General features: G+C 32.9%; 1 pseudogene; it reads left to right on the forward strand.

Moving 5' to 3' along the window:
• The first annotated feature begins 14,241 nt into the window (after positions 1-14,241).
• Positions 14,242-15,181, forward strand: LOC109680363 (olfactory receptor 5K3-like; annotated as a pseudogene).
• The last annotated feature ends 2,384 nt before the right edge of the window (positions 15,182-17,565 follow it).

Here is a 17,565-nt window from a genome sequence, read left to right on the forward strand (position 1 = left end):
TATTGGAATAACTGTCTCTTTCCTTGTCTATGAAGAATTTTTACTAAGTGAAATGTTTGATTCTCATTTCTATTTTGTTTTATTCATTTTGATGGATATAGTTTATCATGTTCCTGTTTATTTTGAAATGTCTTTTTATCAACCATGATACGAGTTTCTACTAGGCAAAATGAAAAAATATCAGAGTTTACTAAATTATTAGTTTAGAATCTGTTGGTACATTGATTTGCTCTTTATTTAGTAGGTAGTTTAGTGTGAAGAATGGTAGTTGTGTATTCTGATCATGTGGTTTTCTTTTGTTTTTGCAGCAACTTCTTTAACTAAGGTCTCTGGAAAGCAGACTCTGTGACACAGATGTATGTATAATTGTATTGGAGAACACCTTCATGCTCAATAATTATCAAGAAAATGAAGAAAGTATCACTGATCAGGATAATTTGAATATAGTTACCAGACAGAGTTTAGCCATTCCTGTGAGAAAGTCATGATTCTGAACACTGTTTCAGAACTGTATTAAGACAAGGGAGCATTGAATTTATTAATCTTGTAGAGTAGTTATTGTTTGAAGGTTATTGAAGATGACCATAAGACAGTTCTATTCAACTCACACAATTTTCTGGACAGGGATTAATTTATACCTGTCACCTGCCAGTACACTAACCACTTAAGGAATAAGGTGTTACCTCAGCTGTAAGTAAAATATCCATAATCATTTTGTTCATAAGTTGAGATCTTTGAAATCTGTAAGTTATGGGAATAGACACTCCAGGACTATGGAATCTTTTCCTCAAGAATCTTACAAGATGAAAGTTAGTCTTCACAGCTGAGCTGGAGTCAAAATCACTATAGTAGGGATCTCCTGACATCTCTTCCTTTCCTTCATATTTTCCAAACACTTCTTCTGCACATGTATTAGGTGAGTAACATAGTGAAATGATCCAGAAGACTATTCATGAGGAATCTTAGTATGTGAATTTTCAGCCATGAGTTTTGAACTTGTCAAATTCAAGAAGGGAGTATCAGATGATGCCTATATGTCTAATGATGCAGAAAATAATCTTTATTGTCCCCATTGTATAAGAGTAGTTCATCTATGATAGACAATCAAAGTCAGTACCTTCATTAAGCCTGTGACTCTTCCTAGTCTGGTGTTCTCTATGCAATAGGAGTCCAAATTGATTATGTGGGTGGTATAGATTTCAGCTTAATGAGAATCTTTCCGCATGCTTTGGAAAGATCATTTCTTTCTGAAAAGCAAGACCTCTAAACACCGATACAGTATAAGTGTTGGAACACAGAGTGCAAGAACCCCAAATGGAACCAAAATACATCTTATTCAAGATATAACCATGCAATTGTCATTGATATTTGGGACACATTACACCTTGAAAAATGGAGTGTGGACAAGATAATTATCCATTGAAAAGGTTATTTCCACACCCAATTAAAGCAGCGGTTTCTATAGAAAGTGTAAATTCTGAAAGAATCAGTGAGTTGGTCATTGTCCATCTCATAGCTAATTTGTTGTAAATTTGGTGCTTTGAACCAATGTAATAATATGACTCTCTGTGTCAGTCATGTAGCTTGTTGCTTCCTGAAGCTTTGAAATAGAAAGATAGCACATTATGAGTTGTGGATTACTTTATCTTCTCATCATATAAACTTTTCCCCCCCTAAGCACAGAAAGTATTTTGGTTTTTGTTTTATAGGAACCAACTTTCTTCCTAATGGATGACTGATTTCCTTGAGGGCTGTTTCCATTTTTGGCCTTCTTGAATGATATTGTTCTTATAAAATTTGATACTTTGGAAGAACATTATCTATATCACATTTGAGATGTAGGAAACTGTGATAATAAACACACACATTCCTCAATCTACTACTGTGTATTTTGTTCATGTGCACATTGTGCCAATATTGGTGAGGAAGATTTAAAAAATATTTGATTTCAGTTAGTTCAATTTGTGCCTATTTGGTCATCTTGTACTTTTTTCATGCTACATACTCTCTAGTAAGTATTTGCATGTAATGTATTTTTAATATCTCAATTCTTCATATCCAGTCCAATAGATCTATGCAATGCCTCTTCAAAGATCACCTCATCCATAATATTTAAAACTATCTCCCTACAGGAACATAGAAGTCTTTAGCCTCAATCATAGATCTAAATTTTCTTGCCTCAGACTACTTCTACTTTTACAGGCTGGAAATGCATATTCTGCTGCCTATAGGAAGATTTTTCCTTATATTTATAACAGAATGCGAGGTGAAACTATGATGAACTTATCAGAAATACAATTTGTTTGCCACATCATAACAAACTGACCCATGACCTTTGGAGATTGGACACATGAACTGAAAGAGATTTCCATTCAATGACAGTGGATGACATGAGGGTCTGTGTCACCCTCAGGGACAGTTTACTTTGCCTTCTAGTACTGCTCATGTCTGTTCAAGAGTTATATCACTGTTATCTTGTAATGGACTGTTCCTGGGATGGCCCAACATTGTAACTTGTTGCTATGAAAATTTTTATGTCATAAAGGGAACTTTTTGTTTCATTGACACTTGATAACCCACAGTTGGAACCTCTGTCTTCAGCAGGGTTCAGAGCATAGCAGATATTACTTTTTAATATGCTAAAATTCTCTAGTGCAGAGAGTAAAGTGATTCTCCAAAACCATAGATGTTATGTCAGGGTTGTCCTATTAGCATATTCCATAAACTTTATATTAATTTTATATATCTAATTTCATATATCTAATTCCATAGTTTTTCTAAGCCATAGGGCTATAAAATAAAATGAATTGTTAACCATCTTTAGATATGAAGAGCTATTTTCTGACTTGTGAACCACCTAAAACTAGTATTTTCTCATATTTTGACAGAAATATCTGAATAAGCTCAGTTTAAATTGTGTTAAATTCTTAAGAACATTTCAAAATATATAGTTCAATAAGAAAATGATGTACTAGAGGTCCTAGCTGTGGTTTGGGTATGAAATGTCCCACAAAGGCTCACATACTGAGGCTTGGTCTTGGAGAAATCTGCATTCAGTGGGGGATTTTAGGCAGTGCATTGACTGTGATACCTCTGACTTAATAAATGGTTGATACAATTATTGATTCATACTTGGAAGATATTACTAAGTGTTGGTGGAACAAAGAGGTGGGGCCTAGTAGGAAGAAACAGGTCACTGGACATGTGGCCTTAAATGGTTCACTTGTCAATAGTCTTTTCTATTTGGCTTCCTGGCTACAATAAGATGAGCAACTTTCTTCTGCCATGCTCTGATGCCATGATGTTTTGACTCTCTTCCTCAGGAAAGATTTGTCTCAGGAATTTGTCACCACAATGAAAACTTATGGATACAACCTGCAATTTTTCCCTTCACTGAAATGGACCAAAACAAAACAAATTTGCTATTACACCAAAGTGAAATCAGGGTGACAAAATCTACAAAGGCTATTTTAGAGGTATTATAGAGCAAGGAGATTCACAATGGCCTTAGGAGAAGAGAAGTAACCACACAGCATTTTACATTTCATCTCTCCTGTCAAGATCATCCCTGAACCAAGAATGACTTCCCATGGTGAGGTAATGGTGACCAGGACTTCTAATTACTCCACTCAAGTCATGGATAGCTGAAATATTTGGAACTGGAGAAAACTTAAGCCCATATAGACCCTGAGCCAGGTAGGGAGTTACTTAGGCTACTTGAAATGTACACTGCATTGCCCTAAAAGATCTCAGACTGCATGATATGCCCCCATGCAGTATGCTGCTGCATAATGCTAGGTAGTTGTCCCTCCCTTCTGGAGTCCTATCAACCATCCAGAAGTTCATACCAAATGATTTATCATTCTCAGCCATCCAACCCAATGAAGAAATTGATGGTTCCTCTTACTCTCTTGTGATCCTGAGAAGCACGTTAGTATATTTTCCTTAACAGATTGGTCTTCTAAGGCTGGACAAAGGCACCACAGAATCCTTGAGGACAGACAGTCTCTCTTCTTAGAACAATGGGAAAAACGACACTTCTATGCAGCCTTAGACACCTACTGGTAATTCTTCCTTACTAATTTGTACTGCAATGCAACTGCCTGGGTCTTTCAAAGTAGAACAGCACCTCTGAAACCCTCAGAAACTTACAGATGCCACATGCAATACCATGTCACCTTGCCTTGTTGCTTGGGCACACCAGAGTGACCTCACACAAAACACAAAATGTAAGGTTGGTGTGCAAATGCAGTCATGTATCCATTGCCCCGAATCATGATTGAACATGTCAGACCTAAGAGATGCTCTGCACCTCAGATTGCAGAGCAATTCCACTGATCCCTCAAAAGAAGCCCCCAAAACACCTGCAGACATAAATAACACTGATTATAACTAAAGAAGCTACACAAAAACAGTATTACCACATACATATAAATCAACAATCAACATAGCCTACCCAACTGGCACCCCAGAACATTCCTCCAAGAGAAATTTACATAAAAAACCACCTCATAAAATTAATAGAGGCAGTGAGTGCAATAACACAAACCTGTAGTCCAAGCTACTTGGAAGGCTGAGGTAGCAGGATCATTTCAGTCCAGGGCTTTGGAACTACACTGGGCAACATAGCAAGAGCCAGGCACACACACAAAATAAATAAAAGTGCCGTTCTACAGTGTTTTCAAATATAATTGAAAGGAAATAAGAATCTTTAAAAAGCAAGGTAACATGATAAAAGGAACCGACCTCTCTATTCCAAAGAATAAGACATCAATGAATGGCTCGAAAATAAATTCAAAACAATGATTTTAATGAAATTCAGTGAGATATAAAAGAATAGGTAGATGATTCAAAAATAACAGTGAAATGGTATTATCTGAATGAGAAAATGACAGAAATCATGAAAAAAAAGCCCAAACAGAAATCTTGCAGCTAAACAACTCAATATAAAGGAAACAAAAAATATAATTAAAAGTCTTAATAGCAAACTGAATCAAGAGGAAAAGCATTTTTTAAGTTTGAAATAACTGAATCACAGAAAGGAAAAATTAAAAATAAGGAAAAATACAAGGCTGAAAAGACACCATTAAAATGAATATATATATATATATATATATATATATATATATATATATATGCTTCTTAGATATTCCAGATGAAGAAAAAGCAAAGCCATAGAAAACTTATTTTATAAATAATATCTGCAAATGTTCCAAATCTTGGGATAGACAGTTATTCAGGTCCAGCTCAAATGAGCTCAAATAAATATAACAAGAAAAGGTCTTCATAGAGGATTTTACCTATCAAATATAAAGGTGATTGTTTGTTATCTACATGTTCTTTATCATGTTGAGGCATGTTCCTTCTATATTAATTATTGAGGGATTTTATCATAAAAGAATGTTAAACGTCATTGAATACATAACCATCATATATATGTTTTATCTTTCATTCTCTTGATATGATATGTTGCATTTATTTTTTTGCATATGATGAATTATCCTTCCATAGCTGGAATAAATCCCAAAGGTTGTGATATATAGCATTTTTGATATGATTTTTATTTAATTTGAGAATTTTATTGAGAATTTTTGCATCTTTGTCCATCATGAATATTAGGCTGTAGTTTGTAAGTTTTTCCTTATATCATTGTCTGACTTTGGTATCAGGGTCATATTGGCCTTACAATATGACCTTGGAAGTATTCTCTGGCTTTAAGATTTTTATATGGATTAAAAATTATTGTAATCCCTTCTGTGAATTTTGGTAAAATTGAGCTATAAAGCTAAATACTGTGGTATCAGTTGTAATGTTTCTTTTAAAAAGAAAACACTTTATAAGTGTATTTTAATTGCATAGAATGAGTTTCATAATGACATTTTGACATGGTGACGTATAATTTCTCATCTTTGATTTTGTTTCTTTGAATATCTCTGTTTCTTTTCCTTCTGGAAGAAAGCTTGTTGATTTTGTCTGTATTTTGAAAGTTAAGAAATTTATTATAGAGATCACAGTAGAAACAAATTTAATAGAGATTAAAATCACAAATATTCATGAATAAAAGTTTGTTTCTTTCAAAATGTTTTTGAAAAAAAACATTACAACTGATACCACAGAAACATAAAGGATTTTATAAGACTGTTTTAAATAAAGGTATGCCATAAGATTGGAAATACTAGACAAAAATGGATAAATTTCAGGGCAAATAAAACATGCCAATATTGAAACATGAAGATGTAGAAAATAAGAACAGACCATAATGAGAAAAAAGATTGAATCAGTGATAAAACATCTCCCAACAAAGAAAACCCCAAGACCAGGTGGCTTTGCAACCAAATTTTACCAACACTCACAAAACAGCTGATGATAATTTTTCTTAATGTATTTTTAAAAGTTCAAGTCAGGGAACATTTCCAAGGTCATACTTTGATGCCAAATATGATCTTGATACCAAACCCTGATAAACATAGAAGGAGAATCTTACCATGGTGAACATAGATGCAAAACTTCTCAATGTAATTGTAGCTAATTGAATCAAAGATCATAACAAAAGACCCACTAATATTTATTCAATAAATCCCAGTGGGATTTATTCAAGCTATGGAGGGATGGTTCATCATATGCAAAAAATAAATGTAACATATCACCTCAAGAGAAGGAAAGACAAAAACAATATGTATGATCATTACAATTTATGCAAAACAGTATTTGATGAAGTTTAACAGTCTTTATGACAAAAAACTTCAAAAATTTAGTACAGGAGGAACATATCTCAACACAATAAAGAATGTAGATAGATGATAGATAGATAGATAGATAGATACACACACACACATATGCACATTTGTACTTAATGGGGAAGAGCTGAAAACATTTTCTTTGAGACCTAGAACTAAAATAAGATGTCCATTTCCACTGCTGTTAATCAATCAACATAGAACTAGATGTTTTAGCCAGAGTGATTATGCAAGAGAAACAAATAAAGTTCACGTGAAGAAAAGATGAAATCAAATTTCCCTAATTTGCAATTGACAGAATTTTATACAAATAGAAACCCAATGACTCCACCATAAATCTACTCAAATTTGTGAGTGACTTCAATAATACTAAATGGTACCAAATCAACATGTAAATATAGGTAGTATTTTTGTATACCAATAATAAACTTTCTTAGAATCCAATCAAGAAAATAATTCTATTGACAATAGTTACCAAAAAATTAAACACTTCAGATTAAATTTAACCAAGGGTATGAAACAACTCTATAATTAAAATTTCAAGTCACTGATGAAGGAAATTGAAGAAGATGGAAAAAAGATAGTTCATGTTCCTGGTTTAGGAAAATTAATATTGTTCAAATATGCATATCCTCACATAATCTTCAGATTTAGATAATTCCCATCAAAATGCCTATGGTACTATCAGAGAATAGAAAAAAATCCTAAAATTTATATAAAACCACTAAAGACCCTAAATAGCCAAAATGATCCTTAACAAAATTAGTAAAACTAGAGGTCAGGATATCCAAACTGTACTTTAAACCACTAGTAACATGATACTGACATAAACAGACACATATGTCAGTGGAACAGAATTGAGAACCTAGATTTTTGTCCATGTAAGTACAGACAACACTTCTTTGAAAATGGCACCAGAAATATACATTGAAGAACAGACTGTCTCATCAATGAATGGTAGTGTGGAACCTGAATCTCCATCTGCAGAATAAATTAGAGTCCTCTCACATTATATACTAAGATCAATTCAAAATAGGTCAACAACCTAAACGTGTGATCTAAACTATTTTATTATAGTATGTTAATTGCACAAAATAAGGGATTTTATTACAACATTTTATACTTGTATGTAATGTACTTTGATCACATTCATCTCATTTTTGCCCTGTTTAGTATATATTAATTGTACTAAGTAAAGCAGTTCATTGTGGTATTTCCACACATCCATATAAGGTGGTTTGATCATAATCACCCAATCTATTACCCTACCCTTTTTTATTTACAGTACTTTAATGGGTTCTCTATTATCTGCTCTTTTCCTGTTCTTTTCTAAGTCCATAATAGTTCCCATTTTATTTTCATGTCCTCTTGTCCTTTTTAAATTTCAAATGTGAGAGAAAACATGAGAGACTGGCTTATTTCACTTAACATGGTGATACTCATTTCTACATTTTTCCTGCAAATTATATATTTTCCATCATTTTTAATAAGACCTAAAGCTGAAACTACTAGAAGGGAAAAAAAGCAGGAGAAACACTTTATGACATTTAAAACAGGCAATATTTTTGTTGTTAAGATTTGAAAAGAACAAGAAACAGCAAAAATATACAAGCCAGATAATATCAAACTAAGAAGCTTCTTCACTGCCAGACAACCAAAAGCAAAGAGACAACTTACAGAGCTGGAGAAAATATTTACAAACAACTCATCTGAAAAGTGATTGATAGTCAAAAAAACTAGAACAGGCCAGGCATCATTGGCTCACTCCTGTAATACAGGCTACTTGGGAGACTGAAATATAGGGAGCTATAGTTCAGAGTAAACCTGGGCAAAAAGTTTGTGAAAGCCCTGTCTCAATAGAAAAAAATCTGGGTTTGGTGATACTCACTTAGCATCCCAGTGACAGTCTAAAATAAGAGAACTGAAATCCATGCTGGCCTGGGCAAAATGTGAAACCCTATTTCCAAAATAATGAGAGCAAACTACAGCAAAAAGGTTGAGGCTTGACTCAAGTTGTAGAGCACCTACTTAATAAACATGAAGCCCTGAGTTCAAAACCCAGTACAGTAGAAAATAAAAAAGAACAGAACAAGACAAGGAAAAGAAAAAAACAAAACAGAAAAATTACAAATAATGTAATTCTCAAATGTGGCTGGGGCATGGCTAAAGTGATAGAGTGCCTGCCTATTAAGCACAAGACCTGGTGTTCAAACCCCAGTACTGCCAAAAAAATTAAAAATTACAAAATGGACAATTGATTTTAATAGGCATTTGTCAAAGAAAGACACGTGACTTAAAATATGGAAAAACAAAAATGCTAAGCACTAGTGATCATAAGGAAATGCAACAAAATAGATTAAACTGAAGGACATGTTAAATCAAATAAGAGAGGCCCCAAATGAAAAATATGTTTTCTGTCATATGTGAAAGTTAAAAAAAGTGTGGTCTCATAAAAGGGAGTAGATAGAATAGTGAAAAACAGTGCCTAGGAAGCATAGGGGAGAGAAGATAAGGGAAGGATGGGTAAAACAAGTAGTGAAATACAGTTAGTTAAGGAGAATAAATTCTAGGGGTCTATGGCACAGTGAGTGACTATCATTTACAACTGAAGATATATTTGCTGAGCTATGATAGAGAAGTTCTAAGCACAAGACACAAAACACAAGGAAATGACAAATGCTTGAGAAGATGAAAACATTATTTACCCTGATTTGAATAATAAACATTGCATGCACATATCAAATTATTCCAATAAACACATACCATTGCTACTTGACAGTTAATAAATTTTTAAAAAGAAGAATTTGGAAATAAAAACAAATATGTCTTTGAACTGATGTATCACACTGCCAAGCTATATTTCAAAATTATAAGCCATATATATTTTTGCTGACTTTCACATTACTATTATTTCATTTAATAATAATCTATGACTGATTAATATGATTTTAATTTTTTAATCACTTGTGAATACAATGAAATTTTTATAGCATTTTGCCATTCAATCTTATACTTTTTATTTCTATTTTTATGTTTATAACATAAATAAGATCTTATTCTCTTACATATTTCTAATTTATGGGGGAAGAGACATTTTAAAAATATTTTCCAAAGAGTTTTACTGATCTCAATGTACAAGCAAAATGGTTACAACGTATCTTCTACTGAAGCCAAAAGGAGATAGATCACAGTTGCAACTAAAGAGAAGATGAGATGGATAATTAAGGGAATGTTGTACAATGCATGAAGATGGAAGAAAAGGTCAGAACCTAGGGAGCCACAGGCATCATTAAAGGCAAAAAGAGTAATATAACCTAGCACAAAAGACAGAGTTGGAACAAATAGGAAAGTAGGAGCAGTGACTATTGTCAGAGGCTGGAGATGTTACCAAATAACTCAGGATGGTGAAGCAATTCATTAGGATGTCTTTGTAATGCATTTATAGTTGCTTGTGATCTTATCAGAGAGACATTTCAGTGAAACGAAAGGGGCAGAAAAGATAAATGAGGAAAACAAATAGAACTGTTCTCAAATTTAACTATGTTCCCCAATTTCATGTGTGTTCCCTTATATTGTGTGTGTAAGCTTTAGCAATCTACTTTACTAACCAATTATTAGTATGTTTTGCTGTTTCAAATTTCCAGACTTTTTTCATGAAGATCCCTCATATACTTTTCCTCATGTTCCCTGAAAATTATTACCTAACTTTTTGTCCCACAAGGTTCATCTGAAAAATCTCTGCCATGAGAAATCTTTCCATATTCTTCTAGGACTCCATTACTCCAGGTTTTCCTTCTCTATGTTTATACAAAAAGTTTAATCCTTTGTATATCACAGCCTGAATGATACTCTAGTTAACAATCTATGTCCTTGGGACTAGTTTATGACCTCCTTAGCAGGAGTCATTTCTCCCTGCTCACACCCTGTACTCTGTCTATCAATTGTTTTTCCAGTGTCCTGAACATATTTTAACAATCAAGGCAATGAATATTTGTTGAGTACTTAATTCAGTTTGATGCAAAGATCCAAAAAGAGCTATGAACTGACCCCTAGTTTAAATCTATTTAATACTGAATTACTCAGCCTAGAAACATGCAAGACACACCTGATTAAGTGTTAAATGTGTTATAAAGTCAGGTAAATATCAGGTAAAGAAGAGAAAAAATCAATTTAATTACAAACACCTGAGAACTTCTCATAGCTGAGTTCATATTTGAGTTCAAGAAAAGACCAGATTGAGATGGAAAAAAAAGGAAAAAGTTATATTAGATGAGGGAATCATTGCTACAAACTTAATTGAACCATGTGCACAAGGAACAATGATGTTAGGTATATGACCTGATTCTGAGATGGGTAGAGAAGAAAGGTGACAATATGAAGACTGTGGGGTGCACAAAATAAGGAAAATGAATCTGGTTTGAAAAGTAATGAGGTAATGTTATGAAAACTTATTCGGAGAATACTGTGTGTTTTGCATTCGTTTGATGAATATTGAACACTACGTTTTTCTAGACACTACTCACAGTTAAAAATAAAGAAATGAAAATATCAATGAAATCCCTTCTCTAATGCTGGATGAGGAAAGAGGACCAATTATGCATATACTAGCAAATAGTTTCCTAAGGAAGAGTCATTAGCAGAATGAGATTAAAAAAATAGGATATGAAGGTAAAGGGGAGGTGGTATGATCACAAACGAACAGGTGAATGACAGTTGTATACAGGACAACAATATCAAATTTCTACATAGTACATTGTAAACATACCCAGCCACACTCTGAATCTATCCCACTTTCTAGTTTCCTCTACAAATATTAAGTACTCTTCATTAACTATACTAATTCCACTTCCTTCAGGGAGGGGTCAAACTAGTCAAGGACTGTTTTCTGCCTGTTGTATATTTTATGAAGAAAATGGGAAGAGAACCATAAAAAATTAAGTAGCAAATCACAAATCAGCACAATGATCTTCAAACAGAGTAGTGGAAGTCATTTGCATTAACCTCATTATCTCACAGGACATCTTTAATTAATTTCAAGCTGTTTTTAATTTTTAGGACTTAATATCTCCACATAAATACACTGATGTCAGTGCAGGGAGTTCCCTGGAGGATTTGATGGAACACTTTAACTACGCAGTGTAAGGGACATAATTACTAAGACTGATATGGAGGAAGTCTCTGAGATTTTAATTTCCATATCCCAAATGCATTAGAGAGAAAGATATATAAAAGCTTTAAAATTCTAAGACTTTCATCATCGAGCAAACAATGCATTTTCCAAAAGATCTTCTTAGTGAAATCTAGGTAAGAAAACTATTCTCATTTTTATTTTTAATTTCATAAATATTTGCTTCACAGAATAATTTTTCATTTTTTACTGTTCCTAAATTTTAACCTCTTTCTTATTTTCTTAACTCTTCTCAAAATAGAATTCAATGTCAGTCTAAAGGAGGTACAATACTATAATTCATCTTTCTGATTTTTTTCTGAGAAGATTAATTTTCAAAATCTACAAGTAAAAGCACAAAAATTCTGATAAGGAATTCAGGCATGGTTGTTGGAGGCAATTTCTAATTCAACCGATCAATTTCATGGCTTACAGTTAATATTTTAGGGTAAACTAATTTCTACTGCCTTTTAAATAAAGTTTTCATTGAGGAAATTTAAGAAATTATAACTACAGAATACATACTATTAGATTTTTTCGTCAATATATCCCAATGGATCACTTAAGTAACGATTGGAAACATCCTTTTAAAGCAAAAACAAATTTTAATTTCAGAATTCTATTAATACTTTAATGTTTTTCTCTTTTGGTATTAAAAACTAAAGTATGAAGGTTAGTATGTTTTTATTAGTGTTTTAACTACTATGATAGATATCACAGAATCTTATTTAATTTTCTGATGAAAAAGAAAAGTAGTATAAAATATTCAATTTATATTAAAGAAAGATATCAAAATTTTTAATGATTATTTTGAAATTTTTTTCATTTAAACGCTTCTCCAACAATAATAGTCTTAATGTATAGATGCAAAAAGGTCATGAAGGATCATTAGTAAAATACTGAAAACAAGGTCACCTATCTTAGGTCCATGGTGTGGATCTAGTATTGGAATTAATTCTTCCTCCCACAGCATTTACTACAACTACTACTCTACCACTGTTGGTGTGTGTGTTTGTGTGTATATGAGAGAGAGAGAGAGAGAGAGAGAGAGAGAGAGAGAGAGAAAGAGAGAGAGAGAGACAATGTTTCCAGGAATTATACCCAGAGTCTTATGCATGCCACCCAAATTCCCTACCATGGTGCAAACCCATAGCTCTCCCATAGTATGTTACAGCTGCTTTCACAGAAATACGTAAAACCTAATTTGAAAGTGTATGAAAAATGAAGAAATTCAGATTTAACAGAAGAAATGTAGGTTGTTCTAGGATAGAAAATGTGCCACAATTCAGAAAATGAGATTCAGGGACTATTTTAGTTGCATGAACTATGGCATACAAAAGAGAGGAAGGATTTAGATATTTAGGGGAAAATGAGCAGGGATAGTGTTTTGTACTGAGTCAGTGTTTATGAAAATGTGTGTGATGTAGGGAAAAGTAATGAGAAATGTAATAATCATTGGATATTTATTTCTTTACCTTTCCAAAGTAACTTTCATAAAAGATGAATAGCCCTCTCATGAGCTCTAAGTTATGTTTCTGCAATCTCAAAGATATAAATTTAGCATAGATTTTATAAGCCACTTAAAAAATATTCCCTCCACTAGAAAAATATGACAAATACACATTAACTTGTAAATTGATTTTAAATTTGTTTTAGGAATTTTTAAAATACTGATGTTGAAATATTGAACCAAATGTATTATAAATCTTTATGGTGTCCTAGTATAAGTATATATAGCTACACTTCTTCCACATTAGTCATGCTCCCTGAAATTATCAAAAAAATTCTTGTGAATTTTGAGGGCTGGGGGTCACAGGTCCTGATAATTTAAAAAAACAAATGTCTCCAAGAAGTAATAAGGAGCTGTATTCCACAGACATTGGAGCTGCTTGAAGAAGAAACTCCTCTATCAGTTTTATAAAAAGAAAAAGAATGGGCAGGACTCAGTGATTCATTACTGTAATCCTAACTACTTTAGGGGGGAGCAAAGATCAGGAGGATCATAGTTGGAGGCTAACCCCAGGCAAAAAGTTAGATCCTATCTCAAACAATGTCTGAGTGTGGTGGCATGTACCTATCATCCTAGCTATGCAAGAAACATAAATAGGAGAATAATGGTTTAGAATGGCCTGGGAATAAATGTGTGACCTTATCTCAAAAATAACTAAAGCCAAAAAGGACTTGGAGCAAGGCTCAAGTGATGGTAGCATGCCTGCCAATCAGTGTATGGTCCTGAGTTCAATCTCCAGTAGCATAAAACAATATGGAATATTGTTCTTATTCTTTCAATAAGAATCATATGTCTTTATAATTCCTATCTCAACTGACTTAGAAATGATGACTGAGGACAACTACTCCATGACAACTGAATTCATCCTCACAGGATTTACAGATCATCCAGACCTGAAAGCTCTGCTTTTTGTTGTCTTCTCTTCTGTCTATCTGATCACCATGGTGGGGAATCTTGGTTTGGTAGCCTTGATTTCCACGGAACGTCGTCTTCACACATCAATGTACATCTTTCTGGGAAACCTGGCTTTGATGGATGCCTGCTGTTCCTGTGCCATCACTCCCAAGATGTTAGAGAACTTCTTTTCTGAAGAAAAGAGGATTTCCCTCTATGAATGCATGGCACAGTTTTATTTTTTCTGTTTTGCTGATACTGCAAGACTGCTTTCTTCTGGCAGCAATGGCCTATGACCACTATGTGGCCATATGCATCCCACTGCAGTACCACACCAGGATGTCCAAGAAACTCTGCATTCAGATGACCACAGGAGCCTACATCATTGGAAATCTACATCCCCTGATTGAAGTAGGGGTATTATTTAGGTTAACTTTCTGTGGGTCTCATCAAATCAATCACTTTTTTTGTAATGTCCTTCCACTATACAGACTATCTTGCATTGACCCTTATATCAATGAATTATTTATATTTATCCTGGCAGGTTCAATTCAAATCTTTACTATAACTGCAGCCCTAATATCATATTTTTATATCCTTTTCACTATATTCACAATGAAATCCAAAGAGGGAAGAGGCAAAGCCTTGTCTACATGTGCGTCCCACTTTCTTTCTGTGTCAATATTCTATGGTTCTCTTCTATTTATGTATCTTCAACCATGTTCAGTTAATGAAGAGAATGAAGATACATCAATTGCTATTTTTTATACTCTGGTAATACCTTTATTAAACCCTTTTATTTATAGTCTAAGAAATAAGGAAGTCATAAATGTTATGAAAAAAATCATGAAGGGAAATTTTGTAACTTTCTAACATAATTATCATCTCTCTTTGAAAAATTATTTCAACCTGATATCACTAGCTAAATCTAGAGGCAATAAGAAAATAGAAAATATCACCATCTAAACAAAATACTTATTATTAAGACATGATGGTATTTGAGTCAAATTCATTTGGAAAGAAGAGATTCTGCTAAAAGTTCCTCAAAATGTAATATACTGGGATCCATTAGTAGTGAGCTTAATTATACATGACTGTCAGAGTGTATTTAGGAAGAATGTTGACAAACCCAAAATGCTAGAAATAAAAGTAATACATAAATTCATTGTTTATATAAACGTAGCCTTCATTTAGTATTCTAGGCAGATTTCTTCATCCCAAAACATCCTTTTAAAATCTCAGACATATTCCAAGTTCTCAATTACCAATCCTGTGTGAAGCAATGCCATTGGTGGGAGATAAACTACATGTTTGAATTTGATTTTCAACTTGACCTTAGTTCTTTCAAGAGATTATGTTCACTTATGTATTCGTTCATAATATTTATTCTCTAATCAAGAATGTTTCATATTCACTGTTAGTCATTTTAGTCTCAATTTCTAGGAAATAATATATCTGTATTAGTGATTCATCAATCTGTAGATAAAACAATTCTTTTCATAATGATATACACTATGAATTTTAATTTTGTCATGTTTGATTATTTGGTCACAAAATATGATAATGTAAGTACCGAATTTATCAATTTTATCAAATATAGCTTCCTCTGTCATTACTTGTTTTGTTGGTCATTAGAAGCACCAAAAACCTGCAATGATCCAGTGAAAAGTATTGATATGTTCACAGCATTAAAACAGATGGAGATTTTCAAGTATAAATGAAACCTATAAAATACTGAAAATCCTAAACATCTAAACAAAAATATTTATTCAAAAAATAGATTTACAAAAGTGAAAATTACAAATTCACTATTTACAAATTTACAAATGTGAAAGACAAATAATTTACTGAAGATGTATTTTCTGTTAGGCACTAAGCTCTCTCTCTATATATATCCTACGACATAAAAAGGCACTTTCTTTTCTTATTAAGATCTTGACTACAACCTCATATGTTGAAATATTGAACAACTTGTCAAGGTCATCACAGAAACACCAATGAAGCAATGAAGTTAGGGTATAAATCGATATTGTCTTTTCTCTATAAGCTTGGGAATTCAGAAAACAGAAGTAATAATGTCTCTTGTATTTACCTATTATGCAATATTGGAAGTAAACTGCTCCTTACAGATGGAAAAATTTTTGGTAGCTACAGGAAAACAGAAAGGAGCATGATCAGAGTAAATGATTATGGAAATGACATGTCACTGGAGTGGGAAGTGGGGGTGCACAATAGAGCAGAACCAACGACAATGTAACAAGGTGTTGGAGATGGGTCTTGATGAGGGTGGGAGGAGTGGGTGGAAACTTTAATAAGAATTATCAGTGCCAGCCCCAGGAATTGGAATTTGCTTAGAGGCCATCAGAGATTGAATCCTCCTGGCAGCACAATAAAATATTATTGTGTGTTTCAGAAAACTAATCTGAAATTTGATTGATTGGGAAGAGCCTGGAGTAAGACAAACTTCAATAATTTATATATTCTCTGATGAGAGTGGAAATTGAGACAATCAAAGAAAGGAGAGACATACACACACATAAATGACATTAGAAAGAAAAACAAATTGTAAATTATAATTTTGAGGTAATAAAATGAAGTCCTAACTTCTTCCTAGAATCCTAAACAAACCTAATTATTAATTACTTAATAAGTGCATCCATCTAATTCAGATCTTTTCAAACTTTGTCTCCTATTTGTTTATACTCTTGAACATACTTAACATATTTAAGAATTTTAGGGGCTTTTAAATATTGTTATATAGAAGATATACTATTTTTGAAATTAAAACAGAAAATACAAATTTATTAATAACTCAAATGTAAAACCAAGGTATTCATAAGATATTAACTAACATAATTGTACTGAAAACACTTTGAAGGAAATATTCAATGAATTCTAAATATATTAGCCACTCCTTGAGTACTAAAACCACAGGTGACATGGTTGATACAGAAAGAAGCACTAATTCATTTAGTGAACTCTTCAAAGACATCCTTCCTTTATAGTCTACCAAGTTGAGTTATTGTTAAGAAATTGTATGTTTTCTCTTGTTCCCATTCATTTTACCTCTTAATAGTGTTGGGAACTTTTCTTTATACTATGCTTTATTAAATCAGAATACATTGGTTTTTGTTATTTTTCAAGATAGTGTTGGATTCTGTCTTCCTTCCTGATTGGCACATTTTTTCTTTCCATGTTTTCTTTTTTCTTTCCTTCCCTTCTTTTTATCCCTTCACTTCCTTTTGCTTTCCTCCCTC

Source organism: Castor canadensis, chromosome 5 (genome assembly GCF_047511655.1).
Source record: "Castor canadensis chromosome 5, mCasCan1.hap1v2, whole genome shotgun sequence".
Taxonomy (NCBI): Eukaryota; Metazoa; Chordata; class Mammalia; order Rodentia; family Castoridae; genus Castor; species Castor canadensis.